The sequence below is a fragment of the Macaca nemestrina genome, chromosome 16 (genome assembly GCF_043159975.1).
Source record: "Macaca nemestrina isolate mMacNem1 chromosome 16, mMacNem.hap1, whole genome shotgun sequence".
Taxonomy (NCBI): Eukaryota; Metazoa; Chordata; class Mammalia; order Primates; family Cercopithecidae; genus Macaca; species Macaca nemestrina.
In genome coordinates this window covers 16023374-16039356 of record NC_092140.1, presented here as the reverse complement: position 1 = coordinate 16039356, position 15983 = coordinate 16023374, and the positions used below count along the sequence as shown (strand labels likewise).

The 15983-nt window shown below is 42.8% G+C and overlaps 1 long non-coding RNA gene across 1 annotated transcript in view; it reads right to left on the bottom strand.

Annotated features, from left to right (window-relative positions):
* The window catches only part of LOC112425915 (uncharacterized), a 137167-nt gene that overhangs the window by 99448 nt on the left and 21736 nt on the right, over positions 1-15983 (bottom strand). The window contains exon 2 of the long non-coding RNA XR_011614641.1: positions 10682-10849. This is a non-coding gene — a long non-coding RNA (uncharacterized lncRNA). The remainder of the gene's footprint in view (positions 1-10681; positions 10850-15983) is intronic.

Genomic DNA, 15983 nt, shown 5'->3' with positions numbered 1-15983 from the left:
AGCAGAGCTATAGGTTAAAAGCCCATTCTCATAGTTCAGGTAGAAAAAAAAAAGTGCAAAATTACAGGCAGGAGAAGAGATGACAGGAAAGAAAAATATGAGGAAGGTATAATTGATAAGACATAGAAACCCCTTGGAATTGTCTGAGAACAACGAGAAAGATATGAGAAATCTTATATCTTTCTCATTAGAATAGAAAATAGAGAAAATTCTAACTAAACCTTTAACAAAGTTTTTTTAAATTTACCTGGGTAGTTTACTGGGTGCTGGGAATACAGAAGTAAAGGGCATAGCCCCAGCATTCAAATAACATGCAGATTCTTACGGAGAACATGACACTAAGCTCAACAAGGGTTTTGTGTGTTTGCAATATGTGCCAGGCGTTACTATCCACGACCACATTTACATTCACTCTAGAGTGAATCTGAAGGTTCACCCTGCAAGTGACTCCAGGGCAAGAACTTTTCTCTGTTTTTTGTTTTGAGATACAGTTTTACTCTTTTGCCCAGGCTGTTGTTCAGGGGTGCCATCTCTACTCATTACAACCTCTGTCTCCCGGGTCAAGAGATTCTGGTGCCTCAGCCTCCCAAGTAACTGGGATTACAGGCACATGCCACCCCCAGCTAATCTTTGTATTATTAGTAGAGATGGCGTTTCACCATGTTGGCCAGGCTGGTTTCAAACTCTTGACCTCAAGTAATCTGCCCACCTCAGCCTCCCAAAGTGCTGGGGTTACAGGCGTGAGCCACATGCCTGGCCTTCTCTATCTTTAACAGCTGAGAAAATTGATTCTTGCGAGATGGAACTAAGTAGAGAAGGCTCTGGAAGCTCAGAGCCAAGGGGTTTAGCTCATTCCACAGTGCAGGAACACCTTCCAGAAAAGATGCCTCTGCCACCACGCCTTGCAGAGTGAGGAGGAGTTGATCTGCCAATAAAGGTGTGGAGGGTGCTTCAGGCAGAGGGTAATGTGTGTGCTTAGGCATGGGGGAGGTTTGTGCAGATTGGAGGGGCTGGAGTCCACCATGCAACAACTGAGGCTGCAAAAGGGACTAAAAATCAGATTGGGGATCTCGACAGGCAACGCTGAGGGACACGGAGGCAACTAAGCCTGTGTGTGTGATGATGACTGATTTTCCTGAGTATTTAAACTGCAGGCAAGGTATCCCCTTCCCTGGTGTACAAGAAGTGTACTCAAGGAGAAATCCTTTTGAGAAATGAAAACTACCATTTATTGAGTGCCTGATGTGTGCCTTCTCTAAGGATGATCTCACCTACCTCCCAAACAGCCCTAAACAGTAGATATTAGTAACCTGATTGTGAGAGGTGACAATGTGCTAGCAGCCCTCTCTCTTTGGTGCCTCCTCGGCTGAGGAACCCTTCAGCCTGCCACTGCACTGTGGGAGCCCCTCTCTGGGCTGACCAAGGCCAGAGCTGGCTCCCTCTGCTTGCGGGGAGGTATGGATGGAGAGGTGCGGGCGGGAACGGGTCCACAGCGCTCACAGGCCAGAGCGATTTCCAGCAGGCGCAGGCTCCAGCTCGGCGGGGCAACGGCCAGCCGTCGCTGCAGGCCCAGGGCAGTGAGGGGCTTAGCACCCAGGCCAGCAGCTGCGGAGGCCGGGTCCCCCAGCACTGCCAGTGCTGTGCTGGAATTCTCACTGGGCCTCAGCCGCCTCCCCGTGGGGCAGGGCTCGGGACCTGCAGCCCACCATGTCCGAGCCCCACTTCCACGGTGGGCTCCGGCGCAGCCCCAGCCTCCTGGATGGGCACCGCCCCCTGCGTGGCACCGGGTCCCATCGACTACCCAAGGGCTAAGGAGTGCAGGCGCCGCTGGGGACTGGCGGGCAGCTCCGCCTGCAGCCCTGGTGCACCATTCACTAGGTGAAGCCAGCTGGGCTCCTGAGTCTAGTGGGGACTTGGAGAACTTTTATGTCTAGCTAAGGGATTGTAAATACACCAATCAGCACTCTGTGTCTAGCTCAGGCTTTGTAAATACACCAATCCTTACTCTTTATCTAGTTAACCTAGTTGGAACTTGGAGAACTTTTCTGTCTAGCACTCTGTGTCTAGTTAAAGGATTATAAATACACCAATCAGCACCCTGTGTCTAACTCAAGTTTTGTAAATACACCAATCAGTACTCTATCTAGCTCAAGGTTTGTAAATACAACAATCATTACTCTGTATGTAGCTAACCTAGTGGGGACTTGGAGAACTTTTCTGTCTAGCACTCTGTGTCTAGCTCAGGGATTGTAAACGCACCAATCAGCACCCTGTCAAAATGAACCAATCAGCTCTCTGTAAAATGGGCCAATCGGCTCTGTGTAAAATAGACCAATCAGCTCTCTGTAAAATGGACCAATCAGCAGGATGTGGGTGGGGTCAGATAAGGGAATAAAAGTAGGCTGCCCAAGCTAGGCCCCAGCAACTTGCTGGAGTCGGCTTCCTCCCCATGAAAGCTTTTTTCCTCACCGTGAAAGTTTTTTTGTTTCATTCTTTACGATAACTCTTGTTGTTGTTCCTCCTTTGGGTCTACGCGGCGTTTATGAGCTGTAACACTCACTAGGAAGGTCTGCAGCTTCACTCCTGAAGCCAACAAGACCACAAATCCACCGAGAAGAATGAATAACTCCAGATGCGCTGTCTTTAAGAGCTGTAACACTCACAGCGATGGTCTGCAGCTTCAGTCAAGTCAGCGAGATCATGAACCCACCAGAAGGAGAAACTGTGGCTGAATCTGAACATCTGAAGGAACAAACTCTGGACACACCATCTTTAAGAACTGTAGCACTCACCGCGAGGGTCCGTGGCTTCATTCTTGAAGTCATTGGAAACCAACAACCCACCAATTCTGGACACAAATTGCACAAGTAGAGACCCATGTAACCAAGGTCACATTGATAACTAGCAGGGCCAGGATTTGAACCCACGCCAGCGTGGTTACAAAGTCTATGCTTTTTCCCTTTAAACTGGGGTTTCTCAACCTCTGCATTGTTGACAGTTTGGGGATAGATCGTTCTTTGATGTGGGGCATAGAAGAAACATCCTACTATGCATACGCTATGCATAGTAGGATGTTTAGGCGCATCCTGTCTACCCACCATACAGCAGTAGAATCTCTCCCCCAAATGTGACAATTGAGTATATCTCTAGACAGTGTCAGACGTTACCCAGGGGATGCAAAATTGCTCTGGTTAAAAATCACTCCTTTAAACCATGCTCCCCGTTAAGATGTAAGGAGAGAAACGACAAATAGGCACATAATTATAGCTATGCGAGAGCCACTGAATATCTTTGGTGAAGTAGAACAAATTCAAAATACGTATTTGTCAAAAAGTGAGACAGACCCAAAATAAAAAGGGTTTAATCAAGAGGGAAGGTTGCTTCTCTTCTCTTTCACTTTAAAGTGGAGAGGGGGAGCATCTGGGGTGGATGTGGCAGCTGTTTCGCAAGCTTCTTGGGGAACCCTAGTGCTTTCCAGCTTTCTCCTCTGCCATTCTCAGGGAGTGGCCTCCATCCAAATCATCCAAGATGGCGCGTCAACCATCACAGCTGTATTCCAAGCAATAGGATCGGAATAGGCAGGAAGGAGGCAAACCACACCTCCTAAATGTACTAGAAGCTATCACATGACTGCAGTTAACTGCAAGGGGGACTTGGAAATCAAATATTTATTTTGATGGCTGTGGTCCAGCTAATAATGCTACTATTATGCAAAAAGTCAAGAATTGGATTTAGGGGATCACCAGCAGCCTCTGCTTCACATGGTCACCTTTAGCTATACAATAATTTGTAATTTCATCAAACTACCTTGTGACTCCAAGCACCAATTTCCTATCGCTTGGAGTTCAGCTTTATTTTCAGTGTTCATTGAGCAAATGCTATGGGTTGAAATGTGTCCACCAAAAACAGATTGAAGTCCTAACCCCCAGTATCTGTGAATGTGACCTTATTTGGAAATCGGATCTTTGCATATGATCAAGTTATGATGTGGTCATTAGCATGACCCCTAACATAATCTAATCGTGTCCTTATAAAACAGGAAATTTGGACAGGGATGACAGAGGATTGGATCAACTCCTCCTTCACCTATGAGAAGATGAAGGCAGGGATCTGGGTGATGCCAAGCAACACTAAACATTGCCATAAAACCACCAGAAGCTAGGGGAGAAGCAGGAAACAGATTCTTCCTCAGAGCCTTAGAAGGAATCAGCCAACCATGCTGACAGCCTGACCTTGGACTTCCAGCCTCCAGAACTGGGTAAATACATTTCTGTGGTTTAAGCCTTGTAATTCACAGTATTTTGTTACCACAGCCCTAGCAAACTAATACAGCATACTTATGAGAAAAGAATATGAAGACTTCGAAGGATTTTCCACAATCATTTGCACTAAAATTAAAGTGTTTCTAATCCCATTTTGTCTTCACGATCAAAGGAAAGACACCTTTACAGTCTCTACACCCTAAGAGGTGGATGTCAGGGAGCTCTGGTGAGCTGCTAAGGAGAAAGGACCAGGAGAACAAGGGTGAAGAGGGCTCTCCTTCCAGCAGGGCAGCAGTGACTGTCTCCTTCCCTCCATCTCATTTGAGGAAATCACCTCTGTCTTAACAGCCTGTCTCCTGCTATCAGCTTCAATGATGGGCTTATACTCAGTGGTGTTACAGTAAATACATGTACAGTAAACTGAAAAAAAGAAAAATGTGTAAATATATATGTTTGTTATAAATTTCAATAAAGGATGTATAGTGTACAATATACAAATAATGTTATTTATTGTCAATTTCATAGAGCTAATTTATTCTCACAGAATGTTTCCATTGATTTTTGCCAAACTCTTAGGTATTAGGGCTCTCCAGAGAAGCAGAACTTATAGAATATTACTTCTCTATCTATCTAGATACTCAGAGCTCTCTGTCTACCTAGATAGAAACTCTAGATGGATAAAAAGATGAGATAGATAGGTAGATGATAGATAGACAGATAGATGGACAGACTCATTTTAACACAGTGGCTCACATGCTTATGGAGGTTGAGAAGTCCAATGACCTGCCACCTGCAAGCTGGAGACCCAGGAAAGATGGTGGTGTCATTTGAAGGCCTGGAAGTCAAGAGTTTATGGTGTAGATTCCAGTCCAAGTCTGAAGGCCTGAGACCCAGAAGCAGTGAGGGCAGGAGAAGATCAATGTCCCAGCTGAAGCAGTCAGGCAGAGTTCCTCCAGCTTTCCTCTACCTTTTTGTTCTGTTCCGATCCTCAACAGATCGGATGAGGCCCACCCACAGAGGAAGGGCCATCTTCTCGGTCTACTATTTCAAATACCAATCTCTTCCAGTAACACCCTCACTGACATACCCTGAAGTAATATTTTACCAGCTATCTGGGCATCCCATGGCCCAGTCAAGCTGACACATAAAATTAACCATCACACCACAGCCAACCTAGAACTGCAATTCGACTGTGACTTGACAAGTGGAATTTTATCCCAATCCAGTTTTTTCCCAATAAATCTATTGTCATTAAACCTGATATGTGATCTTCTGTTAAACTATTTTTTACCCTTGTATTAATTGTATTCATTAAACTAATTTTTTTTCAGCTTTGGTAGTAAATCAAGCCCTAATTTGTGGTGTCTGCTGATTTCCACGGTGTAAATACTACATGACAGACGATTTGAAACTACAACGGTGCCATCACTGAATGCAGAGTTGAGAAGAGATATGCAATAGCACAGCATTATATGACATTTCTACCACTCAGATGCAGGCAATGTAGATTACCTTAAGAGCACAGATAAAAGTAAAATGCACTAAAATGTTTAAGAAGAGATGAATTTTAAATATTACTGTCTTTGTCTTTAGTATAATTTATTTAATTGTAAGTTTATATAATTTAATTTTTATAACAGCTATGTTTACCAACTGGCTCACAAAATTGCTGAAAATCTAGTAATTGGTTCTTGTGGGCTGGTGCAAACTGGCTGCAGCACACTACTGCCTGTGGCTGTTACCAGCAATTAGATTTTACCATAATATTAATGCAAGCAGAGTTTCTGAGCTACACCCAGAGAGAAAAGTTACACCTAATGCAATATTTCTTTTTTATTTTATCACTCTTACCCTAAGATTCAAACAATGTAATTCAGCATCATTAATCATCAGTCATGAATATTTATTATATTCTTGTGGGGTACACTGGACTATGGGTCCTTAAGATCAGAGACTGTTTCACCCCAATACCTAGCACAGTGTTAGACACATAGTAGTTGCTCATTAAATATTTGCAGAGCCATTGATCTAAAATTATTACATAGTATTCCAGGTGATCACAAGTCTGCTTAGGGTGCTTGAATATTTTTCTTTCCTTCAATGTTTCTTTTCTGCTCAATTAATGGTCAAAATGGCATAAAACTAGATGGATGTAATTAACTGGGGTCAAAGTAATTCTTGTCTTTCTGTCCTACTCTTTATTGTTAAACCATGGTTATATGGCCCTGTGGGGTGATTACCAGAGTCATCTGAATGTAGCCCTAGGAACTATCTCTGGGTGGCCTGAACAAGTTAGCTGGAATCAGCAGATAGGGCTGCATGCAAGGAATTAGCTTCCCATGGGATGAGTAATGTCCTCCTTCCAGAAATGGGGTGCATAACTTCCTTCAGCCCCAATGTCTCGAGGTCTGGGCGGCTAACATTCCCAGACAACTCCTACCTACAGTTGGCAGCCCAAATCCAGACTGCCAGCTGCCAGATAATGAGTGTGTTTTCCCCCACTGACTTGGGGTACTTTCTCTTAAATGCCCTGTAAAAAATGGAATCCCCTAGAGTGTGGGGTCCAAACACTGGAATGGTGCCCTGGCCTCACACACCTCCCTGGGATAATGAGGGAATCAGGAAACAGTGCCTTCTCTCTCTCAACAACCCTTGGCCTATGTTAGTTTTTCATCTTCCCAATACAGCCTATACTATAACCCAAACTGTGTGACATTGTAGAATTTGCATCAAACCCAGATGGGACTCACTTGGTTGCACAGGTGGCATCCCAGAAGGAACCCACCTTCAGGATAGGCACCCTCCATGTTCCACATTAGCTGAGACTATATGCATGGAGTCCCAGCAGTGGGGGGAGCCCAAGACAAGCAATCAGGCCACCTGGAGCTCGCCAGCCCCCAAAATAGATGTGTCATCTGGTGACAAGTTTTCTAGATCCCTAGTTCACAAATGCCTTATCTCTGAATTTCCAATGAACACACAAGCTGAAAAACAAAAGACAGTCTAACAAAACAAAAGCCTAAGTTCCCCCAAGTGCCATGAAGTCCATTGAGCTACGGTACTTGGTGTCATTCAGTCTTCACGGCGAGGATTTCTTGTTGATACCCAGGAGAGAACTGAGGGTGCTCTTGGGAATGCCTATTGTTCACACATCCAGACCCTAAACATGGAACTTTGTTCTGACATCCTTTCGATTACAACAAAAGAAGTATACCAGGCTCAATTTGGCCAGGTGTCGTGGGTAATATGCATGTAAGAAACAAATGGTGGAAGGTGAGCTAGTTCACTGAAGGCTCTAAAGACGATCCAGTGAAAAGAACAAAGTTCCCAAGAGACACTCAATATAGTCACCGCATATTTTGCCTCTTTCATCCTTTCTCAAGCATCATTGTGAACATTCAGGGTAGTCAGAAAGATGCTGCTGGTGGCCACCATAACAGGTATATGGCACATAGTAACTTTAGACAGGACACCTCTGCCTGATATTTTGAAGTATATTTGGAGATAACTTCTGGGGCACCACATGGTCAAAGCCCACTAAGAGAATAGCAGGTTCTTGATACTTCTGTTTCAAGAGTTCAAGGGCTACAGTGAAGCAAATTAATCCAAGCCCAAAAACATCAAAATCCATTTCATACTATTTTCTGGATGCCTAGTGTATGTTGCTAGAATAATTGTTTGCAGAAGGGCAGGGAAATAAAACTGAGCTTGGTTCCTCATGCAGTGCAACTCAGCAGCGCTGAGCACGATGGAGCAGTTGTCCTCACATCAGCCCATCATCCAGCCGCCACCCTGCAAGCGGGTCCATGAGGTCAGGTCTCTAATGGGCTGATCTGACTGATCGGGCTTTCAGAGTACATCAGACAGCAGTAGCTGCTGTTTTGCCGAACTTGGCAGCAGGACCATGCCCATTTAAAACACTAAGGTCAAATCACGTCTCTTTCTGAAATTCTTCATGATGGCACAAAGCAAAGAACACACAACTTTTGATTGTCCAAATACAAGTATGGTTGTCAAGAACCATGCAAGCATCAAAGACCAAAGGCAGATAAAACCACAAAGATGGGGAAAAAGCAGGGCAGAAAAGCTGGAAATTCAAAAAATTAAAAAAAAAAAAAAAAAAAAAAGAACCATGCAAGCTATGAAAACACCTTCCCACCCTCAGATGAACAAAGAATTCACTCAGGTTATCCTAAACATTACTGGGAAAGCATTGAATAATTTTATGAGGCTCTCACACAGGTCACGGCAAACACATGGGTGAAAAGCTTTCGAGTCATACAAGGAACAGTCATAATCCATACTCGGCATCATTGTTTTTATAACCAGCAAAGTGATCTCTTTTGAAATTGCTTAGGGATCATTAGCATTGAAAGATTAGGAACCTAAGGCACCAATATCAGGATTACCTATTTCTATAAATGATAATGTTTTGGTGTTGGAAATCACATTGCTGGTTGAAACAACTGAGTAATTACCCGTAGCACAAATGACACCAGCACAAACACAATAACATAAAACACACTCTCTACTGACTCTAGCTCTGCTGAGAAGATTCTTTTCAAACAGGGAAAAAGGCAGGGATAATAGCAGCCATGACCACAGAAGCTGGCTACAATATACATTATCAAGAACATGTATGCAATATCGACATTAATTGTGATTGAAGTAGTATGCCTCTGGTTCCTGTCTATAGGTGTTTTCTCTGTGCTACCTGAACCCAAAGCCTTGTTTGATAGACAAAAGCTCACTGCCAAACCCAAACATTAATAGCTTGGTTTTGATGGAAACATCTTGCTTTAGTATATTTTCTGTAACCCATTTTCCATTGCCCATCCACCTTCTACCTGGCACTGTTGTTTCCATATACAACATTATAACATGGATGTTTTATGATAAAATATTAAACAAACAAAGGCAACCTGTATACACACAAGGCATACCCTTGTATAGCTCACGTCTGTTCAATAAATACCTATAGCTTGTATTTAGCAATTCCTGTCATTATTTAGAGCACTGGAACCAATCCTATTTTTCCCTTAAAAAAAAAAAAAAACTTCCAGCATATTTTTTTAAGGTTGGTATAGTTGTTGTCTTAGTTCAGACTTCTATAACAAGGTCTGGATGGCTCATACACAGCATTTATTTCTTACAGTTCTGGAAGCTGGAAGCCTGAGATCAGGGCACCAACATGGTTAGATTCTGGGGAAGGCTCCCTTCTGGGTTGCAGACTGCAGTCTTCTCACTGTATACTCAGATGGTGGAAAGAGAGTGAGCTACCCCTCTGGCCTCTTCTTATAAGGGCACTGGTCCCATTCATGAAGGCTCCACCCACATGACATAATTACCTCTCAAGGCTGCATCGTGATCACATTGGGGGTTAGATTCTAACATATGAATTTTGGAGTGACACAGATAGTCCATAACAGTTGTTTTGTGTCTTTCATCTAGCACATAATAACTGTGAAAACCACGTGTATCCTTAGGGATATAACATAATTCTTAGGAGACCTGAAACTCACCAAGAGATCTCATCTGAGATCTTCAAATGTCTTCATGTTGTGGGTTCTTAATATTTAAACCTACAGCACAAGAAAATGGGTTTTTTTTTGTTTTTTGAAATGGAGTTTCACTCTTGTTGCCCAGGCCGGAGTGCATTGGCACAGTCTCAGCTCACTACAACCTCCGCCTCCCAGGTTCAAGCAATTCTCCTGCCTCAGTCTCCTGAGTAGCTAGGATTACAGGCACCCACCACCATGGCCGGCTAACTTTTGTATTTTTAGTAGAGACGGGGTTTCCATGTTGGCCAGGCTGGTCTTGAACTCCTGACCTTAGGTGATCCGCCCGCCTCGGCCTCCCAAAGTGCTGAGATTACAGGCATGAGTCACCATGCCTGACCCAAGAAAATGATTTTTAAGGTGGACAATATTACACTGATTACCAAACTCCAAATCAACATTCACATTCCACTTCTAAGGTGACACACCTGCTTTGCTTACCAGTGAGTTTATTTTTTTAATAACTACAAATTGGTGGATGATACCTTGCATAGTCATTGAATTTCAGTGTTTTGAAGCCAGCCTATCTGTGTTTCAACAATCATGTCAGTGTTTCTAGATCTAATCATCAAACCATAGGGGCAAATGCAAAAAAAAAAAAAAAAAAAAAAGCAAAACATGTGATTTAGCAGTTTATAATCTAGTCGGCATAATAAAACAGACGTATTTTAAAAGTTAAGTTACAAGAAATTATTTAAAATTTTCCTTAACATTTTAAGACAATGTTAGAAGAAATGTCAATACTTAATGCATGATTGATTATAAGGATTAAAACTCAGATTTGCCTGACTCTAAAATTCTGTTTTCTCTGCTATATAAACAATTCCAGAGAGGTCTGCCAATCTTACCATATCTACTAACCTCAGAATTTGCCATTAGTAGAAGGTCTGAACGTTCCAGCCACTTTTCAGTAGAGGAGACACAAGGTAGCTGCGAGATGCAGAGGACTTGATACAAATCTCAGGAGCTGGTTTGCCAATGGGATCAAGTTTTTCTCCCCAGCAGGGACATCTCATGTCATCTGCAGTTCTGAAACATTAGGGGACTCATTTAACTGATAATGAAAATGACAGCAATTACTGGATTTTCTAAATGCCTGCGTCTTAGGGCTTGGAGGACATTTGTGAGAGAAACTGCTCCTTTCAAGACAACCTGCCCTGCTTTTCACGTTGTTCTGTAGCTATGTAAGATGCACCAGCTGGGCGAAGTTGGGTGAAATTACTCTGAATCTATAATTATTTCAAAATTTAACATTACAAACAATGAAAAGATAACCTGAGTAGTTCAACAGGTGAGATATACAGTGTCCAAGGTGGGACCTGGAAAAGGTGCTCCCTCTTCCACGATGCCTAAGCACGTGGTGTCTCCCCGTGGTCCCCTTTGTGCCTTTGTCCTGGAGCCAGGGTTCCCAGAGGGGACTGCAGGCAGCTAGTCTGAACATGGAATTCAGAGTTAAAGGACTTGGTCATGGTCCTGACTCTGCCACTAACTGACTCTGGTCATGCTGCTTAGCCTCTGAGTCTGTTTCTTTACCTGTAAAGTTTTTCTTTCTTTTTCAGAAAAGGCCACTTAGAGATTCGCAAATATTGGGTATTCTGACCGTCCTTTCTATCAGTTGTGGCCCCAGACACCTGTGTAAGGCTGGCAGCCCCTTCCATGTGGTGCTCAAGTCCCGCAGCTGCCACGGCAGAGCTCTTGAGGTGGCTCACAGGTGACTCAGCCTCTTAGCCTCACCACAAATCCAGGCCTTTGCTTAGAAGCAACTTTGTTCTTATTTATACACAGCTGCTTGCAGTCACCTCGTCCACTGCAACAGCAACTGGATGTCACGTTGCCTGCTGCCAGCCATGCATGTCCCCGCCATCACAGCAGACCTATTATCAGCTGTGACTCAGGGCAACTCCCTGGGCTGTTGATATGGCTTGGATGTGTGTCCCCTCCAAATCCCATGTTGAAATGTGATCCCCAGTGTTTGAGGTAGAGTCTGGTGGGAGGTGTTTGAGTAATGGGGACAGATCCATCATGAATGACTTCATGCCATCGTGATAATGAGAGAGTTCTCTCTCTGAGCTCACACAAGATCTGGTTATTTAGAGAGAGTCTGGGACTTCCCTCTTCTCTGTCTTGCTCCTGTCTTGCCGTGTGACATGCCTGCTCCCATTTCGCCTTCCACCATGATTGGAAGCTTCCTGAGGTCTCACCAGAAGCAGGTGCTGAAGCCATGCTTCCTGTACAGCCTGCAGAACCATGAGACAATTAAATCTCTTTTCTTTATAAATTACCCAGCCTCAGGTATGTTCTTTATGGCAGTGCAAATAGACTGACACAGCTGTCTTCCAGGGCCAGTAGTTGGAGGCTTTGTCCTGCCCTGGCATGTTCCATAGAGCTGGGGAGTGTCAATGAGCAAAGAGTCAAAAGTGCCCGGCTGCAAGAGGCCCAAGTGTCCCTTCCCCACTGGAAGCTGAAGACCAGCATGGCAGCAGGGGCCTTGCCTCATGGAGATTGAAACCACATAGGTCCTGGAAGCAATGCCAGCCTGCCTGATTCCCTTCTCTAAACTTAAGCACTCTTACCGTATGATTCAGTAATCGTGCTTCTTGGGGAGACTTAAGCACTCTGGAAAGTTCTGTGCACTGAATATTGGCCAAGTTTACTCTGGAAAACAGGGGTCATGCTATGTGTTCTCTACATCATGAGTCTTAATTCAAGGAAATGGAAGCATTGAAGGAGCTATTTTTCTAAAACTGTGATTTTCTAGTGGGTATGGGAACCAGCAGCATCAACATCACTTTGGAAATTGCTAGAAATGTAAATCTGAGGCCCTACCCTAGGCCTACTGAATCATACACTCCAAGGATGGGCTCTAGCAGTCTGTGCTTTATCAAGTTGTCTGGGTGCTTCTGATACAGCTCAAGTTTGAAAACCACTATTCGAGAGCTTTCTAGGGCCTTGCCCTGGATCTTACCACTGCCTACTGCAGCCTCCCCAGTCTCACCTTGCCTTTCTTTGGGAAACTCCAACCCAAGACCATTCAGGGGAAGGAGATTCTGAGAAATATATTTCCTAGCTTTTCCTCTGCAGAGATCTTAGGGGTAGTGGTGATGCCAAGGAGACAGACAGCACAGCTAATAAATGCAAAAGTGATGGAGACATCTCAGGTGGTTCTGGACATATGTGGAAGCGGCCACCCCCCAGGCTCCAGGGGAGCTTCTCCAGCCTCAAGAATCTTCCCCCATAACCTCCCTACATCATGACAGAGCCTCAAGTCCCTCATTAGAAATCTCTCCTCTGGGGCATTAGAACCTCTTGCTTTGCTTTAGTAAAATATTTATAGCCCAACCCTTTTTCTTAAGAGAATTTATTTTGCAGAGCACTTTTAGTTTCACAGCAAAAATTTTGTTTTTGTTTTTGTTTTGAGACAGAGTCTCGCTCTGTCGCCCAGGCTGCAGTGCAGTAGTGTGATCTCAGCCCACTGCCATCTCCGCCTCCCAGGTTCAAGGGATTCTCCTGCCTCAGCCTCCCCAGTAGCTGGGATTATAGGCACCCACCACCACGCCCAGCGAATTTTTGTATTTTTAGTAGAGACAGGGTTTCACCATGTTGGCCAGGCTTGTCTCGGACTCCTGACCTCAAGTGATTTGCCCGCCTCAGCCTCCCAAAGTGCTGGGATTATAGGCGTGAGCCACCATGTCCGGCTAGCAAAATTGAGCAGAAAGTACAAAGATTTTCTATATATCCCTTGCCCCCACACATGTATAGCCTCCCCCGTTGTCAACGTCTCCCACCAGAGAGGTACGTTATTACATTTGATGAACCTGCACTGACACAGCATTATCACCCACAGTCCATAGTTTACATTAGGGCTCAGCTTTGGTGTTGTACATTCTATGGATTTGGACAAATGTATAATGACATATATTCACTATTAGAGTATCATGCACAGTAGTTTTACTGCCTTAAAAATCCCCTGGATTCCTAGTCATTTCTCCCTCATGCTAACCCCATGGCAACCACTGATCTTTTTATTTTCTCCACGGATCTGCCTTTTCCAGAATGTCATGTATTCAGAATTATAGAGTAAGTAGCCTTTTCAGACTAGCTTTTTTCACTTAGTAATCACTGTTTAAGTTTCCTCCATGTCTTTTTATGGTGTGATCACTCATTTCTTTTTAGTGTTGAATAACATTCCGTCATCTGGATGTATCACAGTTTAACCATTAACCTACTGAGGGACATCTTGATTGCGCCCAAGTTTTGTCAATTACAAATAAAGCTGCTATAAATATGCATGTGCAGGTTTTTGCGTGGACATACGTTTTCCACTCCTTTGGGTAAATACCAAGAAGCACGATTACTGAATCATATGGTAAGAGTATGTTTCATTTTGTAAGAAATCACCAAACTGTCTTCCAAAGTGGCTGTACCATTTTGCATTTCCACCTGCAGTGAATGAGGGTTCCTGTTGCTCCACATCCTCACCAGAAATTGGTGGTATCAGTGTTCTGGATTTTGGCTGTTCTAATAGGTGCATCATGGTATCTCACTGTTTTAAATAAACAGTTTTGATAAATAATTTTGACATAAAGAGAAGTTTAGGAGCTGAAGATACCAAGATTTTTAAAAATGTTATCACACACATATATATATTTGTTTATTTATATATTATTTATTTTATATATTTGGAACTTGAACTGATACTGGCCAAAATACAGAACAGGTGTTTTTATGGAAATACATGTGATACCTTTGCTGGTGATAAAGTAATCCCTTTTTACGTAGAATTTGCAGATAATTTCAACAAGGAACATGAAGAAAATGCATATTTGAGGTCTGAAATAGTATCCCTCTATGAAGCACCAGAAAAAGCACAGGCAAATCTTCATCATTTCTCAGGTTATTTAATTTTGTTCAATTAAAGAATCAAAGCCCAAGGCTTTTTTTTTTTTTTTTTAACTTTATGTTCTAGGGTACATGTGCACAACGTGCAGGTTTGTTACATATGTATACATGTACCATGTTGGTGTGCTGCACCCATTAAGGCTTTTAAGGGCTGTACTATGTACCCAAGAAACTTCCTTCTACAACTGGACAGGCACCGTCCTTCCCCTTCAGATGGGCACTTCACATCAAGATATCTTTGACGCACAAGTATGGAGTGCCCAAGTCTTATCAAGGGGAGATAGAACTTGAGCCAAAATAGTTAACAGAGAACTTAGAGGAATGACATGGGGATTATTAAGTAATGGGCTGCTAATACTCCAGCTCATCTTTCCCTTTTTAAAATTAAAAATAGTTATATGCAAATACTCTAGGATTTAACAGTCACTAACATCTGATGTATGCATTCGCATATTAGGTCAATTTTCCAATTGACACAAAGGTATTTTGACAGCACTGGGCAACTGCAGGGAAGATGAAGGGGTTGAAGAAAGATGAAAGAGAGCCCTCGTCACTGACTGTAGACCATGAAGAGACTGCTATTAGATTTCATTCATTCAAGACTTCGAACTGGAGGCAGAGCAAGGTGGTGAACTAGAAGGCTCCACCAATGGTCTCCCTGGCAAGGACACCAATTTAACAACCATCTACACAGATAAAGCACCTTTAAAAGAACCAAAATTCAGATTCCAGAGCTTCACAAGTCCTATAACATTCTATAAAAGTGCTAGCGAGATGATGAACATTTTAAGAACGACTAATAATACAACTATTTCAAAAATAATATTGATCATCACACAATTCTTTCTAGAAAGACTATTCACTACTGAGAATGTTAATACTAAGGAAGTATTTCTGAACTTTGAAATATGTGTTATCCAGAGAATGTGAAAAAATAACTCAGAAACAGAATTGAATACAAAATCAATAAGGTAGGACTATACAATAAAAATATAATAATATGTTATAATAACATATACCACACATATAATGTTAAATTTTACAACCAAATTTAAATCATTTAAAATCAGTAGGTAAAATTGATTTTAATAATGTATTTTATATAACTCAGTATATTTAGAATATCATTTCAACATGTAACCAATATAATAAATTATGAAAGAGATATTTTTAAGAATAAAAAAATAAAAACTTCAAGTATTTGGGGGAACCATCATAAGCCTGGTGCTGTGTAAACACCAAAGACATAAGGAAGAATAAGACA